General features: G+C 45.0%; 1 long non-coding RNA gene across 2 annotated transcripts in view; it reads right to left on the bottom strand.

The window, feature by feature from the left end:
• Positions 1-656: 656 nt before the first annotated feature.
• The window catches only part of LOC104652337 (uncharacterized), a 33,484-nt gene continuing 17,049 nt past the window's right edge, over positions 657-17,091 (bottom strand). For both annotated transcript variants that reach the window (XR_012512312.1, XR_012512313.1), the window contains one exon: positions 657-10,178. This is a non-coding gene — a long non-coding RNA (uncharacterized LOC104652337). The remainder of the gene's footprint in view (positions 10,179-17,091) is intronic.

Raw genomic sequence — 17,091 nt, 5'->3', positions numbered from 1 at the left:
CGGATCTCTCAGACACGGAATACAGGAGGAAGGAGTTTATTCAGCAAGGAGCAAGGTGGCATAGTTGCCTAACAGCCAAGCTCCCCTAACAAAGGAAGGTTCCTTCTTTGTATAGGCTTATACTTTAGATATTACACGTGGAAGAATCTTAGGTTTATAGCTTAACATATGAAAAGGGTCTCAGTGTAGTCTTTTTTTTTTTTTTTTTTTTTTTTTTTTTTTGAGACGGAGTTTCGCTCTTGTTACCCAGGCTGGAGTGCAATGGCGCGATCTCGGCTCACCGCAACCTCCGCCTCCTGGGTTCAGGCAATTCTCCTGCCTCAGCCTCCTGAGTAGCTGGGATTACAGGCACACGCCACCATGCCCAGCTAATTTTTTGTATTTTTAGTAGAGACGGGGTTTCACCATGTTGACCAGGATGGTCTCGATCTCTTGACCTCGTGATCCACCCGCCTCGGCCTCCCAAAGTGCTGGGATTACAGGCTTGAGCCACCGCGCCCGGCTCAGTGTAGTCTTGGGAATTACATATGGAAAGGGTTTCAGGCCAGGCCTGTAATCCCAGCACTTTGGGAGGCCGAGGCAGGTGGATCACAAGGTCAAGAGATTGAGACCATCCTGGTCAACATGGTGAAACCCCGTCTCTACTAAATCTGAGATGCCTGGGTCTCTCTCTTCAATTATATATATAAACTTAGAGACAGGTATATATTTAGAGACGGGGTCTTGCTCTGTCACCCAGGATGGAGTGCAGTAGCTTGATCATGGCTCACTCTAGCCTCTAATTCCTAGGCTTTAAGCTATCCTCCCGCCTCAGCCTCTCAAGTAGCTGGGACTCACAGGTGTATGCTACCAAACCCAGGAAGGGAAAATGTTTACATAGCCAGCATGAAAGTGGAACTGCAATTTTACATCTGTATGTTATGTTCTGAATTTCAAAGGTTTCAACAAAGCTTACAATCATTTGACAGGCTTGGAAAAGGAATTTGGTAGGATTCACCAAGGCCTGGGGCTCCCCTCAAGAGATGATGTTTAAACCCACCATGTAGGCTGGGCGGGGTGGCTCACGCCTATAATCCCAGCACTTTGGGAGGCCAAGGCGGGTGGATCAAGAGATTGAGACCATCCTGGTAAACAAGGTGAAACCCTGTCTCTACTAAAAATACAAAAATTAGCTGGGCGTGGTGGCGCATGCCTGTAGTCCCAGCTACTCGGGAGGCTGAGGCAGGAGAATTGCTTGAACCCAGGAGACGGAGGTTGCGGTGAGCCGAGATCGGGCCATTGCACTCCAGTCTGGGTAGCAACAGCGAAACTCGGTCTCAAAAAAAAACAAAAAAACAAAAAAACCCACCATGTAGCTAGCTTGGAAAGACAACATTTTTTAGTGGGTAGGGGGGGGTTATCCGACTTTTCAGTGATCCTTGGATCTTCCACTCAAAATCTGATCTGCTTTCTACTCTGCAAGTCTAATTCCAGCTGATCTTTGCTAAGCCATCCCCTTATGTTGTTCTGAACTCTTAGATGAAACAACAGCCTCTGGTCCTCTAGCAGACAGAAACATGACTGCCTATCAAATCTCAATTCAGATATGCAGCTACCTATATGTTCGGATAAGGTTCTAATGCTATCCAGTGATTGTGCAGAGAAAGTCAAACTTTTTCAACTGAGTAATTATTTATTGAGGAACTTGGTGATGTTGTGGGAGATTCAAAAGAAATATAACAGGTGCTTAGAAGCTTATCAGCAAAAAGATACAAAGGAAACAAGCCAGGCACAGTGGCTCACACCTGTAATCCCAGCACTTTGGGAGGCCGAGGTGGGTGGATCACAAAGTCAGGAATTTGAGACCAGCCTGACCAACATGGTGAAACCTTGTGTCTACTAAAAATACAAAAATTAGCTGAACATGGTGGCACATGCCTGTAATCCCAGCTACTCAGGAGGCTGAGGCAGGAGAATTGCCTGAACCTGGGAGGCAGAGGTTGCAGTGAGCCAAGATTGTGCCACTGCACTCCAGTCTGGGCGACAGAGTGCGACTTTGTCTCAAAAAAAAAGAAAAAAAGGAAACAAAAGTTTGGTTTTTGTTTGTTGGTTTGTTGGTTTTTGAGACAGTCTCGTTGTGTTTCCCAGGCTGGAGTACAGGGGTGCAATCTTGGCTCACTGTAGACTTGATCTCCTGGGCTCAAGCGTTCCTCCACCTCAGCCTCCCTAGTAGCTGCGACTACAGGAGCACGCCACCATACCTAGCTAATTTTTTTTTTTTTTTTGGTGATATTTTTGTAGAGACAGGGTTTCGTTATGTTGCCTAGGCTAGTCTCGAACTCCTGGGCTTATGTGATCCAGCTGCCTTGGCTTGCAAAGTACTAGGGTTACAGGTGTGAACCACCCTGTCCTGACAACAAAAGTTAATGCAAGATTTCATTCATCAAATGCTTGTTTCATGAAGAACATTCTACAATAATGGAAAAGACAAATCTTAAGGATCTTGGTTTGATGGAGATTGACAAGGATTTTGGCCTCAAAGTGGGCCTCTTTGTGAGGAGGGATGGGTCAAAAGCTGTATTCACATTTAGTATTCAAATTCACATTTGGTATACATTTGCCAATACACAGTAGTAAACAAAATAAAAGGTCTCTGCTCTCGTGGAGCTCAAGAGTCTAGCAGAATAGACCACTAGTCCAGGCGTGGTGGCTCATGCCTATAATCCTAGCACTTTGGGAGCCTGAGGCAGGTGGATTGCCTCAGCTCAGGAGTTCGAGGCCAGCATGGGCCACATGGTGAAACCCCGTCTTTACTAAAATACAAAAAATTTAGCTGGGTGTAGTGGTGTGCACCTGTAGTCCCAGCTACTCGGGAGGCTGAGGCAGTGAATTTCTAGAACCCAGGATGTGGAGGTTGCAGTGAGCCGAGATTGCACCACTGCACTCAAGCCTGGGCAACAGAATGAGATTCTGTCTCTACCAAAAGAAAAAAAAGAATAGACCACTATACATGCTATACTGATAACACATTTTAATTACCATTAAGGGTAATGTACCATTATTCCATTTTTTTTTTTTAAGACGGAGCCTGGCTCTCTTGCCCAGGATGGAGTGTAGTGGCACAATCTCGACTAACTGCAACCTCTGCCTCCTAGGTTCAAGCAATTCTCCTGTCTCAGCCTCCTGAGTGGCTGGGATTACAGGCCTATGGCACCATGATCGACTAATTTTTGTATTTTTAGTAGACACAGGATTTCACATGTTGGCTAGACTGGTCTTCAACTCAAGCAATCCGCCCACCTCAGCCTCCCAAAGTGCTGGGATTACAGGTGTGAGTTAACTGTGCCTGGCCAATGTACCATTATTCCTATTTCACATAAGCTGTACTATCAAAAACCTTGTCCACAAAGGACGTCGCCATGTTGCCCAAGCTGGAGTGCAGTGGCTATTCACAGGTGTGATCCCATTACTGATCAGCACGGGAGTTTTGATCTGATCCGTTTCCGGCCTTAGCTGGTTCACCCCTCCTTAGGCAACCTGGTGGTCCCCGCTTCTGAGAGGTCACCATACTGATGCTGAACTTAGTGTGGACATCCAATCAGCATAGCGCACTACAGCCCAGAACTCCTGGGCTCAAGTGATCCTCCCACCTCAGCCTCCCGAGTAGCTGGGACTACAGGTACGCGCCACTGCGCCTGGCAGAGATGGGGCTTCTGCATGTTGCTCAGGCTGGTCTCGAACTCCCGGCCTCAGGTGATCTGCCCGCCTCAGCCTCCCAAAGTGCTGGGATTATAGGCGTGAGCCACTGTGCCTGGACTATCTTTTTCATTTTTTTGTTCCTCTGAGTAATTTCAAGTGATCTGTTTCAAATTCGTTGATTCTTTTCCTTGAGTCTGTTGTTGAAGCTCCTATGGAATTTTCCAGTTTAGTCATTGTGTTCTCTGACTCCAGAATTTGGTTCTTTTTAATGATTTCTCTTTGTTGAACTTCATATTATTCATGTATTGTTTTCCTGATTTTTTTTTTTTGAGAGGGAGTTTTGCTCTTATTGCCCAAGCTGGAGTGCAATGGCACAATCTTGGCTCATTGCAACCTCCACCTCCTAGGTTCAAGCTATTCTCCTCTCCTGCCTCAGCCTCACAAGTTGCTTGAATCATGGGCATGCACCACCACACCTGTCGAATTTTGGTTTTTTTTTTTTTTTTTTTTTTTTTTTTTTTTTTTTTGAGACCGAGTTTCGCTCTTGTTACCCAGGCTGGAGTGCAATGGCGCAATCTCGGCTCACCGCAACCTCCGCCTCCTGGGCTCAGGCAATTCTCCTGCCTCAGCCTTCTAAGTAGCTGGGATTACAGGCACGTGCCACCACGCCCAGCTAGTTTTTTTTTTTTTGTATTTTTAGTAGAGACGGGGTTTCACCATGTTGACCAGGATGGTCTCGATCTCTCGACCTCGTGATCCACCCGCCTCAGCCTCCCAAAGTGCTGGGATTACAGGCTTGAGCCACCGCGCCTGGCTCTAATTTTGTATTTTTAGTAGAGACAGGGCTTCTCGATGTTGGTCAGGCTGGTCTCAAACTCCCGACCTCAGGTGATCCACCCACCTTGGTCTCCCAAAGTGCTGGGATTACAAGTGTGAATCACCACACCCAGCCCTCATTTAGTTCTCTATCTGGATGTCCCCTGTAGCTCACTGAGCTTCTTCAATAACTATTTTTGGCCTGGCACGGTGGCTCACACCAGTAATCCCAGCAGTTTGGGAGGCTGAGGCAAGCAGATCACGAGATCAGGAGATGGAGACCATCCTGGCTAACACCATCTCCACTAAAAATGCAAAAATTAGCTGGGCATGGTGGCACATGCCTGTAGTCCCAGGTACTCAGGAGGCTGAGGCAGGAAAATCGCTTGAACCGGGGAGGCAGAGGTTGCAGTGACCCAAGATCACCACTGTACTCCAGCCTGGCAACAGAGGGAGACTCTCAAAAACAAAATACTGTAAAACAAAATCATTACCGTTTTTTTTTTTTTTTTTTTTTTTTTTGAGATGGAATCTTTCTCTGTCACCAGGATGGAGTGCAGTGGCATGATCTCAGCTCACTGCAAAGTCGACCTCCTGGATTCAAGTGATTCTCTGCCTTAGCCGCCCGGGTAGGTGGGACTACAGGCATGTGCCACCATGCCCAGCTGATTTTTGCATTTTTAGTGGAGACAGGGTTTCACCATGTTGCCCAGGATGATCTTGATCTCTTGACCTCGTGATCTGCCTGCCTTGGCCTCCCAAAGTGCTGGGAGCCAATGTGCTGGGCACAGGCGTGAGCCAATGTGCCCAGCTCAAAATCATTATTTTTAATAGGCAGTCCATAAATCGCCACTGCTTTAGGGTTACTAGTGATTTATTTTGCTCCTTTTTGTGATTTCCTGATTGTTTATGACCCTTATGGCCATGCATTATATCTGCATATTTGAAGTGACACTTATTCTGGTCTTTACGACTGGCTTCAGCTGAGAAAATTTTTTAGCAGTCAGCTCATCCAGAGAAACTAAGCACACCATATGGTAGGCTAGCCTGCCACCTGTGTGTGCAGCAGTGGGCCTGAAGCCTGTACATGGGAGCTAGCCTGAAGTATAGGTCCACAGGTGCTTGAGCCTGACCTGGGGTCCCAGGTACCAGCCTGGAGTATGAGGCTGTGAGGGCCTGCCTGCCAGTGGGTTTTACTGAGGTGGGGCTGGAGTTTGCATACAAGGTAAATCCGGTTCTCATTTGCATCTTTTCTTATTTCTGTGCCTTATCCAGGTACTACTATCTGCCACTTGGCTTCCTTAGCTCTTTTCCTGAATTGATTATTGTTCAAATTGGTATTTCTGTGAGGTACTAAGCACCAGACTGTTCTATTCTGCCACCTTACTGATGTTCTATGAAGTTTCCCCTGATTTATATATCCCTACGATAAAAAAAGTCAATGACTATCAGCCATTTCTTAGGTGTTCTAAGAAGTTCCTATATGCATAAAAAGCATATTATGTGTGTATATATATATATAATATATATATAATTCTGAATATAGCCACAAGTTCTGTGCTGCTCTTCTCATGAAATGATGCAATTAATTTCCCCTCACCCTATATCTGGAAGGTCCTGTGACTGGCTTTAACCAATAGAAATAGAATACAGAAATAATCTTTTGTTTTGGTTTTGGTGGGGTTTCTTTTTGAGATGGTCTCATTCTGTTGCCCAGGCTAGAATACAGCCTTGACTTCTCGGTATCCAGCAATCCTCCCATCTCAGCCTCCCCAGTAGTTGGGAGCATAGGTGCCTACCACCATGCTTGGCTAATGTTTTCTTTTTTTTTTTCTTTTTTTATTTTTTACAGACAGGGTCTTACCATGTTGTCCAGGCTGGTCTCCAACTCCTGGGCTCACTCAATCGTCCCGCCTTGGCCTTCCCAAATGCTGGGACTACAGGTATGAGCTACCATGCATAACCCAGAAATGAACTTTTAAAATCTGCTTTTATCCACTTGGAACCTGCTTGTGAGAATCTCAAGCCATAGAAAAGAACAAAGATGCCACAGTCAGCAGGCCCAGCTGAGCTTCCAGGTGAGAGATCATGGCATCTACAAGTCAGAGTGGAGTTTCCAGTTGGCTACAGCTCAATCATTCCACAGGATCTTTTTTCTTCCCCAAAGACAGTATTGCTCGGTCGGCAAGATTGGAGTTCAGTGGTGGGATCTCAGTTAACTGCAACCTCCGCCACAGCATCTCACCCTGCTAATGTTTGTATTTTTAATAGAGACCATGTTGTATAATAGAAACCATGTTTCACCATGTTGGCCAGGCTGGTTTCAAACTACTGACCTCGTGATCCACCCACCTCGGCCTCCCAAAGTGCTGTTACAGGTGTAAGCCACTGAACCTGGCCTAAGCTTTCTCTTTTCAATTGGTAGACTTTCAGGGTTTCTCCATTAAGCATTACTGTGGCTTTTGGTGTCAGATAAATTTCGTAAGTTTAGGAGTGCTGAATCTCAACCATTTTAGCAAATGGTTCTTTTGAGACAGGATCTTGCTGTCACCATGCTGGAGTACAATGGCATCATCATAGCTCATGGCAGCTTTGAATACCTGGACTCAAAGGATCCTCCTGCATCAGCATCCCAAAGTGGTAGGATTATAGGCACGAGTCACCAATCCCAGACAGCAAATGTTTTAGCATATAGGGAGATTATGTAATTTTTATTGAGACCAATTAACTGCAAATATTCTTGAAATAATCCAACGATTACTTTGTGTTGCATTATCATGTAATAATTTGTTTACAATGTGATTATTTAAGTCTTTTGAGACAGTTTTGCTCTGTCACCCAGGCTGGAGCACAGTGGTGCAATCTCCATTTCTGCTCACTGCAACCTCTGCCTTCTGAGTTCAAGCTGGGATTACAGGCTTGTGCCACCAGGCCCAACCTCAAGTCTTATTATATCCCGCAATTTAGCAGGCATATACCACTATATTTATATAAAAGGGGAGTCCAACTTCATCTTCATCTTCTAAAAATTTAAGTAAACCCTTGAGAAATTAATTTTAAAATGCCTTAGTGCTGAGGGTGGTAGCTCATATCTGTAATCCCAGCATTTTGGGAGGCTGAGGCAGGCAGATCACTTGAAGTCAGGATTTCAAGACCAGCCTGGCCAACACAGTGAAACTGGTCTCTACTAAAAATACAAAACCAGGGCGGGCCTGGTGGCTCATGCCTGTAATCCAAGCACTTTGGAGGCCAAGGCAGGCAGATCACCTGAGGTGGGGAGTTCAAGACCAGCCTGACCAACATGGTGAGACCCCGTCTTTAAAAAAAAAACTTAGCCAGGCATGGTGGTACACCCCTATAATCCCAGCTACTCAGGAGGCTGCAGTGAGATGAGATTGTGCCATTGCACTTCAGACCATGTGACAAATTGAATTTGGGCCAGGTGAGGTGGCACATGCCTGTAATCCCAGCACTTTGGGAGGCCAAGGTGGGCAGATCATGAGGTCAAGAGATCGAGACCATCCTGGCCAACATGGTGAAACCTCGTCTCTACTAAAAATATAAAAATTAGCTGAATGTGGTAGCGCATGCTTGTAATCTCAGCTGCTTGGGAGGCTGAGGCAGGAGTGAGCAGAAATCACGCCATGCACTCCAGCACTCCAGCCTGGGCAACAGAGCCCCTGTCTCAAAAAAAAAAGAAAAAAAAAATTTGGAATGGAAGTAAAGCATTGGAGTAGTCCCTTCAAAATGTTAGATTGAACAAGGTTGATGATTGACGAAGCAGATAGCTACAACAAGACTTGAGGGCACTATACATGAAAGGTCCTAAATTAAACTTAAAGCTACTTTTGGAGCCAGATTCATTGAACACCATACAAGTTCTTGTGTGACTGTGTGACTTTCGGCAAATAATAACATGTACATTGTAGGGCTATTGAAAGGATTAAGAGATGTGTTAAATGAATTTAACATGGTCAACATGTAGTAAATGGTGTTGATATTCTGTTGCCACTTGTCCCAAAGTATACCCTAATGACAAAAGCCACAGATTCAAAGATTTTATTTTATATAGAACCCCAGAATAATAACCATGTTATAATTATACACTTCAATCTGGTTATAAGTTATATTCTGGCAGCTACTTACCAGTATGCCTGCTTGTAAGAGAGGTTCTGCAAGTCATAATTTACACAAAGATGTTTCACAAATTTTCTCAAATATAAAGATATTTACAGATTACCAAAATAAGTAACAAAAGCCCACACATGTGTTTTAGTTAACAGATGTCTGAAATCTAAATAACAGGGCTCTGCAAATCCATTATTTTCCCCCTTTTTTTGAGACAGTCTCGCTGTTGCCCAGGCTGGAGTGCAGTGGCACGATCTCAGCTCACTGCAACCTCTGTCTTCCGAGTTCAAGGGATTCTTGTGCCTCAACCACCCAAGTAGTTGGGATTACAGGCATGCACCACAACACCTGGCTGATTTTTGTATTTTTTCTGTAGAGACGGGGTTTCACCATGTTGGCCATTCTGGTCCTGTCCTGGCCTCAAGTGATCTGCCCACCTCAGCCTCTCAGTGTTGGGATTATAGGCGTGAGCAACTGTGCCCAGCCACATCCATTATTAACACTTAATGTTTAGAGGCTACATTCAGCTTCAAATAGGTTCTACTAGCAAATGATTTGGTAATCTGATACCACTGTACTCATGTCCAAAAAAAATTCTTTTACAAAAACAAAAACGAGACTCAGCCTTACTCACCAGAGTATTACTGAAAAGCATCATATTCTTTTTTTTTTTTTTTTTGAGACGGAGTTTCGCTCTTGTTACTCAGGCTGGAGTGCAATGGCGCGATCTCGGCTCACTGCAACCTCCACCTCCTGGGTTCAGGCAATTCTCCTGCCTCAGCCTCCTGAGTAGCTGGGATTACAGGCACGCGCCACCATGCCCAGCTAATTTTTTTTTTTTTTTTTTTTTTGAGACAGAGTTTTGCTCTTGTTACCCAGGCTGGAGTGCAATGGCGCGATCTCGGCTCCCCGCAACCTCCACCTCCTGGGTTCAGGCAATTCTCCTGCCTCAGCCTCCTGAGTAGCTGGGATTATAGGCACGCGCCACCATGCCCAGCTAGTTTTTGTATTTTTAGTAGAGACGGGGTTTCACCATGTTGACCAGGTTGGTCTCGATCTCTCGACCTCGTGATCCACCCGCCTCGGCCTCCCAAAGTGCTGGGATTACAGGCTTGAGCCATCGCGCCCGGCCCAGCTAATTTTTTGTATTTTTTTTTTTTTGAGACGGAGTTTCACTCTCGTTACCCAGGCTGGAGTGCAATGACGTGATTTCGGCTCACCGCAACCTCCGCCTCCTGGGTTCAGGCAATTCTCCTGCCTCAACCTCCTGAGTAGCTGGGATTACAGGCATGCACCACCTTACCCAGCTAATTTTTTGTATTTTTAGTAGAGACAGGATGGTCTCGATCTCTTGACCTTGTGATCCACCCACCTCAGCCTCCCAAAGTGCTGGGATTACAGGCTTGAGCCACCGCGCCCGGCAATTTTTTGTATTTTTAGTAGAGACGGCGTTTCACCATGTTGACCAGGATGGTCTCGATCTCTTGACCTCGTGATCCACCCGCCTCGGCCTCCCAAAGTGCTGGGATTACAGGTGTGAGCCACTGCGCCCGGCCCTGAAAAGCATGATATTCTTACTCTATTTGGGGTACATTATGACAGAGAGGTAATTATTACCAGCTGAAGCTCTTTAGTCAGCTGTCAGTAGAATTGAGGCTTCTTGAGTAAAGGGGATTGAGGTAAACCTTTGGAAGCTGGTGAATACATTTCAAGACAACATGGCTCCTGTGTCTAGCTCTATGGTACAACATGGTGCTATGACACATATAATGGGTGGCCAGACGGGGAAGGCAGCTGCTCTGCAGAGTGTTAATTGAGCTGAGATCTCCAAGTAGGCAATATCAAGATGGAACCAGAAGAGAAAAACAGCAAGTATAGAGAGGTAGTGACAAAAGGCTAATTAATTAAGGACTAAAAGAAACCAGTGTTCCGAACCAGGGAATTTAAGGGTTATAAAGATAAGAGGGTGAGAGAGATAAGGCTAGACTGTATAAAGCTTGACAGACCATAGCAAGATAAGCAAGAACTGTGTCCTGTTAACCATTTATCCAATATCTAGCATAGAGTTCGGTTATTAAAAGCCATAAATCCTTTAAAAGGGGTATAAGTCTTCTGGTAAGATGAGTAATTAGCACAGATTATTGTCACTCACTGCAACTCAGCCTTGGAGGCAGTACACAAATCAGAAGGTCAAGCATCTGGAAAATTAAATGACAGTGCCTGGAAGAACAGATCATGGTTGGGGTAAGAAATGGAAGCCCAGTGTAGAAAAGGGTAGAATGCTATGGCGTTAGAGGTAGCAGAGGCTGGGAGAGAACTTGTCTGTTCTTTCCCCTTCCACCACTCCTGTTCTTTGCCTTATGTCCAAACCATTACTTGCTGTCACTCTGCTGAAGCCCAGATTCCAACTCAAAGGCATTTGCCTTGAGGAGCATTTTTCCTTTCCTTCAACTCATCAAAATCCTTAGTTCTGCACTTGGCTTCTCCCTTTTACAAATGATAACATAATCCCCACCCTCTAAGCTTATGGGGTGAAAATCAGGCATCTAAGGACCACAGTATCCATTATCAAAGACAACAGGCTTAACCACTATTCTCTACATGGCAGAATTAACTAAGACCACAAAATTAAAATGGAAGGTTTAAAGAATTTAGGAGGTGGCCAGGCATGGTCGCTGACGCCTTTAATCCCAGCACTTTGGAGGCCAAGACGGGCAGATCATTTGAGGCCAGGAGTTCAAGACCAGCCTAACCAACTTGGAGAAACCCCCATCTCTACTAAACATATTAAATTAACTGGGCGTGGTGGTGCATGCCTGTAATCCCAGCTACTCAAGAAGCTGAGGCAAGAGAATTGCTTGAACCTGAGAGGCAGAAAAGTTGCGGTGAGGCAAGATTACATTGCACTCCAACCTGGGCAACAAGAGCAAAATTTCGTCTCAAAAAAAAAAAAAAAAAAAAAAAAATTAAGGAAGCAATGAACTCAGGATTCATATTCTCAAGGTAATATAAACATATACCTTGTTCTGTCAGCTGACAGAACACCTCAGTATCGAGAGTATATCCAACACTCAGATTTTGATTCCTCCATACCATTTTCCAATAAAAAGAACCAAGGCTTCTTGGAGAAATAGCACTGAGATAAACAATATACAAGAGTGAACCTGGAACATCTTATGGTGCCATAAAGTGAGGAACTATTTTAAAAAACAGCAGCCGGGCATGGTGGCTCACGCCTGTAATCCCAGCACTTTGGGAGACTGAAGTGGGCGGATCACCTGAGGTCAGGAGTACGAGACCAGCCTGACCAATATGGTGAAACCCCATCTTTTTAAAAATAATAATAATAATAAATAAATAAATAAATAAATAAAAACAACAGGCCAGGTACAGTGGCTCATGCCTGGAATCTCAGCACTTTGGGAGGCTGAGGTGGATGGATAATTTGAGGTCAGGAGTTTTAGACTAGCCTGGCCAAATGGTGAAACCCCATCTCTACTAAAAATATAAAAATTAGCCAGACATGGTGGTGTACCCTTGAAATCCCAGCCACTCAGGAGGCTGAGGCAGGAGGATCCCTTGAACCCAGAATGCGGAGGATGCAGTAAGCTGAGATTGCACTACTGCACTCCAGCCTGGGCAACAGAGCAAGACTCCATCTCAATTTTTAAACAATTATTTTTAATTAAAAACAGCAACAGTTATGATAGTATGTTAACGAGATGTAAGCTATTTACAAGGTTATCCCCAAAGGGATAACTGAAGGATCTCAATAGTCAAACCTGGAACAATGAATTATTAGACTATTATCCAAACATAAAATAATATCCAGGAGTTCATGGTGGTGTAAGTAGATGAAATAAATGGGAAATAAAAAACAAGTCTTTCAGAATAATTCCAAATAACTTAGATACTCTACCTCCAAGGAAAGCACAACTCCGCATTCCTTCCCTTAATGTGGACCATGCCTAGTGACTTCACTCCAAAGAGTACAGTATGGAAAATAGGAGGAAAGGAGTAAGTAACTACAGTGGAGAAACTTGGTAAATAAGACCTCAGTCAGGTGATCAAGGTTAACATTAATGCACCTATGATATATGATTAGTCCCCTGTGGTCTTCCTCCCCCAAACCCAGAAACCCCATGAACCCAAGAGTAAAACTCAATCCCAACTGAGAGGCTTTCTACAAAATACCTAAGCAGGAACTTTTTTTTTTTTGAGACAGAGTTTTGCTCTTGTTACCCAGGCTGGAGTGCAATGGCTCGATCTCAGCTCACCGCAACCTCCGTCTCCTGGGTTCAAGCAATTCTCCTGCCTCAGCCTCCCGAGTAGCTGGGACTACAGGCACACGCCACCATACACAGCTAATTTTTGTATTTTTTTAGTAGAGATGGGGTTTCACCATGTTGACCAGGATGGTCTCATCTCCTGACCTCGTGATCCACCCGCCTCGGCCTCCCAAAGGGCTGGGATTACAGGCGCGAGCCACTGCGCCTGGCCCTAAGCAGGAATTTTTAAAACTGTCAAGGTCATTAAAAACAAGTCTAAGAAGCTATCACAGCTAACAAGAGCCTAAGACATGAGTAAGTGCAATGTGGTATCTTCAAAGGCATCCTGGAACAGAAAAAATTTTACATACAAACTAATGAAATCCAGCCAGGCGCAGTGGTTCACACCTATAATCCCAGCATTTTGGGAGGCTGAGGCGGGCAGATTGCCTGAGGTCGGGAGTTCGAGACCAGCCTGACCAACATGGTGAAACCCCGTTTTTTTTTTTTTTTTTTTTTTTTTTTTTTTTTTTTTTTAAGACAGGGTTTCACCATGTTGGTCAGGCTGGTCTCGAACTCCCAACCTCAGGTGATCCACCGGCCTTGGCCTCCAAAGTGCTTGGATTACAGGCGTGAGCCGCCATGCCCAGCCGAAACCCTGCCTTAAAAAGAAAGAAAGAAAGAAAGAAAGAAAGAAAGAAAGAAAGAAAGAAAGAAATCTGAACAAAGTATGGACTTTAGTTAATATTAATGTATCAATATTAGCGCATCTAATTGTGACAAACATAATATGCCAATGTAAGATGTTATTAGGGGACACTGGGCATGGCATATATGGGAACTCTTTGTACCGTCTTCCCAACTTTTCTATAAATCTAAAAGTATAATAAAATAAAATACATTTTAAGGTCCTTCTTATTATACTTTCCCAAGAAGTATATCACCCTTAAGAAGCAGCACCAAACATTCTCACAGCCTAAAGGGCCTTTACTGGAGGGCAAGGAAGGCCAAATAAATAACAGGGATTCCTCTGAACAAGCCGTAGTCTACTAAACTGACAAATTTATGACTCAGCAAGTTGGCTCATTACAAGTGTTCCTAAATAGCTAAGGAGAAAGATGTTGCTAAACAGAAATTTTAAGTTATTACAGTTAATTTGTTAATTCAGTGAAATTGTTTTTCAAGAGTATATTGACAGGTCCATTAACTGGAGCTGTTTGTAAAGCCCTAATTAAGCAACAATATTCACAGGAGTCATTGTCACTCTTTTTAAGTTCTTAATTAGTTGCTCTTAGCATGATGTTTTCCTTTGTGTGAATTCCCAGGCACTTAGCCACCTTTTTGTGTCCCTTTGGGACTTGCAGAATTTATCCCTCTGGGTTTTGCTTTCCTGATTGAAATTTGAGTGACATGATCCAAAATTTCAACATAAAATCCCACTGACACTAGTTTGTTTCAACTCAGCAAGTGAAATCATGGACAGGTGCCAGGAATAGTGTTTATTAATTGTGGTTCCCTCAATTTTTTAAAAATTCAAGATTGGCCGGGTGCGGTGGCTCAAGCTTGTAATCCCAGCACTTTGGGAGGCCGAGGCGGGTGGATCACGAGGTCGAGAGATCGAGACCATCCTGGTCAACATGGTGAAACCCCATCTCTACTAAAAATACAAAACATTAGCTGGGCATGGTGGTGCACGCCTGTAATCCCAGCTACTCAGGAGGTTGAGGCAGAATTGCCTGAACCCAGGAGGCAGAGGTTGCGGTGAGCCGAGATCGTGCCATTGCACTCCAGCCTGGGTAACAAGAGCGAAACTCCGTCTCAAAAAAAAAAAAAAAAAAAAAATTCTGAGCCTTTCAAGGGAACAACAACAAAGAAATTCAGGCCAGGCATAGTGCCTCACGAGGTCAGGAGTTCAAGACCAGCCTGACCAACATAGTGAAACCCCATCTCTATTAAAAATACAAAAATTAGCTGGGCGTGGTGGTGCACCCCCGTAATCCCAGCTACTTGGGAGGCTGAGGCAGGAGAATCACTTGAATCCCAGGGCAGAGTTTGCAGTGAGCTAAGACTGCATCACTGTACCCCAGCCTGGGCAACAGAGCAAGACTCTGTAAAAAAAAAAAAAAAAAAAAAAAAAAAAAATCAGGTCAACATGTAAGGTCAGCTGAGAGAAAGGACGAATAGACTCAGGCAAGCAATTTTATTGACCTGCCGGGCTGCTCTCTAACAGTCAGAAGAGGCAACCCCAAGCTTATAAAACAAGGGGTTTATATGGGGTGAGAGGGGCCTAAGGAAGTCTCCGGACTGAGATAATCTATCAAACAAGCACAACGATAGTTTATTGGCTTGTGACAGACTTACAATACATCATCCTGTGACTTTTGTGGCAGGAATTTAAAAAACAGGAATGTACAAGTATGTGTAACAAAGATTTGTTTCTCATGACATCCCCTGCACTGCCCAGATGGCTGTAATCAGGATTTGCTCAATGTAACATGTCTGGTAGTCTTGCTGTGGTGCCTAGATAAGAGTTTAGGAGGCTGGACGCGGTGGCTCATGCCTGTAATCCCAGCACTTTGGGAGGCCGAGGCGGGCGGATCACGAGGTCAAGAGATCGAGATCATCCTGGTCAACATGGTGAAACCCCGTCTCTACCAAAAATACAAAAATTAGCTGGGCATGGTGGCGCCTGCCTGTAATCCCAGCTCGGGAGGCTGAGGCAGGAGAATTGCTTGAACCCAGGAGGCGGAGGTTGTGGTGAGCCGAGATTAAGCCATTGCACTCCAGCCTGGGTAACAAGAGTGAAACTCTGTCTCAAAAAAAAAAAAAAAAAAAAAAAAAAAAAAAAAAAAAGCCGGGCGCGGTGGCTCAAGCCTGTAATCCCAGCACTTTGGGAGGCCAAGGCGGGTGGATCACAAGGTCAAGAGATCAAGACCATCCTGGTCAACATGGTGAAACCCCGTCTCTACCAAAAATACAAAAAATTAGCTGGGCATGGTGGCACATGCCTGTAATCCCAGCTACTCAGGAGGCTGAGGCAGGAGAATTGCCTGAACCCAGGAGGTGGAGGTTGCAGTGAGCCGAGATCGCGCCATTGCACTCCAGGCTGGGTAACAAGAGCGAAACTCCGTCTCAAAAAAAAAAAAGTTTAGGAATGCAGCTGCAGAGCAATCAGGGTGGGGGTCAGCTGTGCTGAGAGGGTCTTCTGGGGCAGCTTGTCCCTAACATTCCAGCCTTTTAATAGGTAATGTTAGAGGGGCAACAGTTGGTGGGAGAGGCTAGATTGTAGGGACTGTCATTCCTGAAACTGTCGGTATTCTTGGAGCAACATCATGTCTCATATTGTCCCATGGGTGAAAGCTGTAATTCAGTCCTGTAAAACCTGGGTAAAGAGAAGTAAGAGGCAGGGGCCAAATGCTAGAAAGAGGAAAAGAGTTATGGCAGGGCCTAGGAGAGGCAGCAGCCAGCGTGCTGCCCATTCCAAAGGTTAATCCAGGAGCCTGAGTTACTATCTGATTTTAGAGGCTTTTTCATTTAACCGTCAGGCAGCATCTTGTACTGGCCCAGACTGGTTAGTATAGAAGCAGCACTCTTCTCCTACATGGGTGCATAGTCCACCTTTTTCGGCAGTGAGAAAGTCCAAACCTCGGCCGGGTCGGTGGCTCAAGCCTGTAATCCCAGCACTTTGGGAGGCCGAGGCGGGTGGATCACAAGGTCAAGAGATCGAGACCATCCTGGTCAACATGGTGAAACCCCGTCTCTACTAAAAATACAAAAAATTAGCTGGGCATGGTGGCGCGTGCCTGTAATCCCAGCTACTCAGGAGGTTGAGGCAGGAGAATTGCCTGAACCCAGGAGGCGGAGGTTGCGGTGAGCCGAGATCGTGCCATTGCACTCCAGCCTGGGTAACAAGAGTGAAACTCCATCTCAAAAAAAAAAAAAAAGAAAGTCCAAACCTCGATTGTTTTGGAGTGTGACTGCCGCCAGAGAATCTATTTAAGATTGGAGGTCAAGGATGGGTTTTGCTATGTCTTGTAAGCTATCTGACAGATCTTTGGAGAGGGTGTGATAGTAGGACAGGGAGGTGGACAGCCCTGCTATCCCTTGTGGCTATGGTAATTCCAAGTTTTATTGGTAGGGGTATTAACTTCGAGACTCGGCGCTGGCGGACTTGAGCTTTGATGGGTACTGGTAAACTTTG

The sequence above is a fragment of the Saimiri boliviensis genome, chromosome 1 (genome assembly GCF_048565385.1).
Source record: "Saimiri boliviensis isolate mSaiBol1 chromosome 1, mSaiBol1.pri, whole genome shotgun sequence".
Lineage (NCBI taxonomy): Eukaryota > Metazoa > Chordata > Mammalia > Primates > Cebidae > Saimiri > Saimiri boliviensis.
Note: the sequence above shows the minus strand (reverse complement) of the source record. Positions and strands in the feature narration are given on the sequence as shown.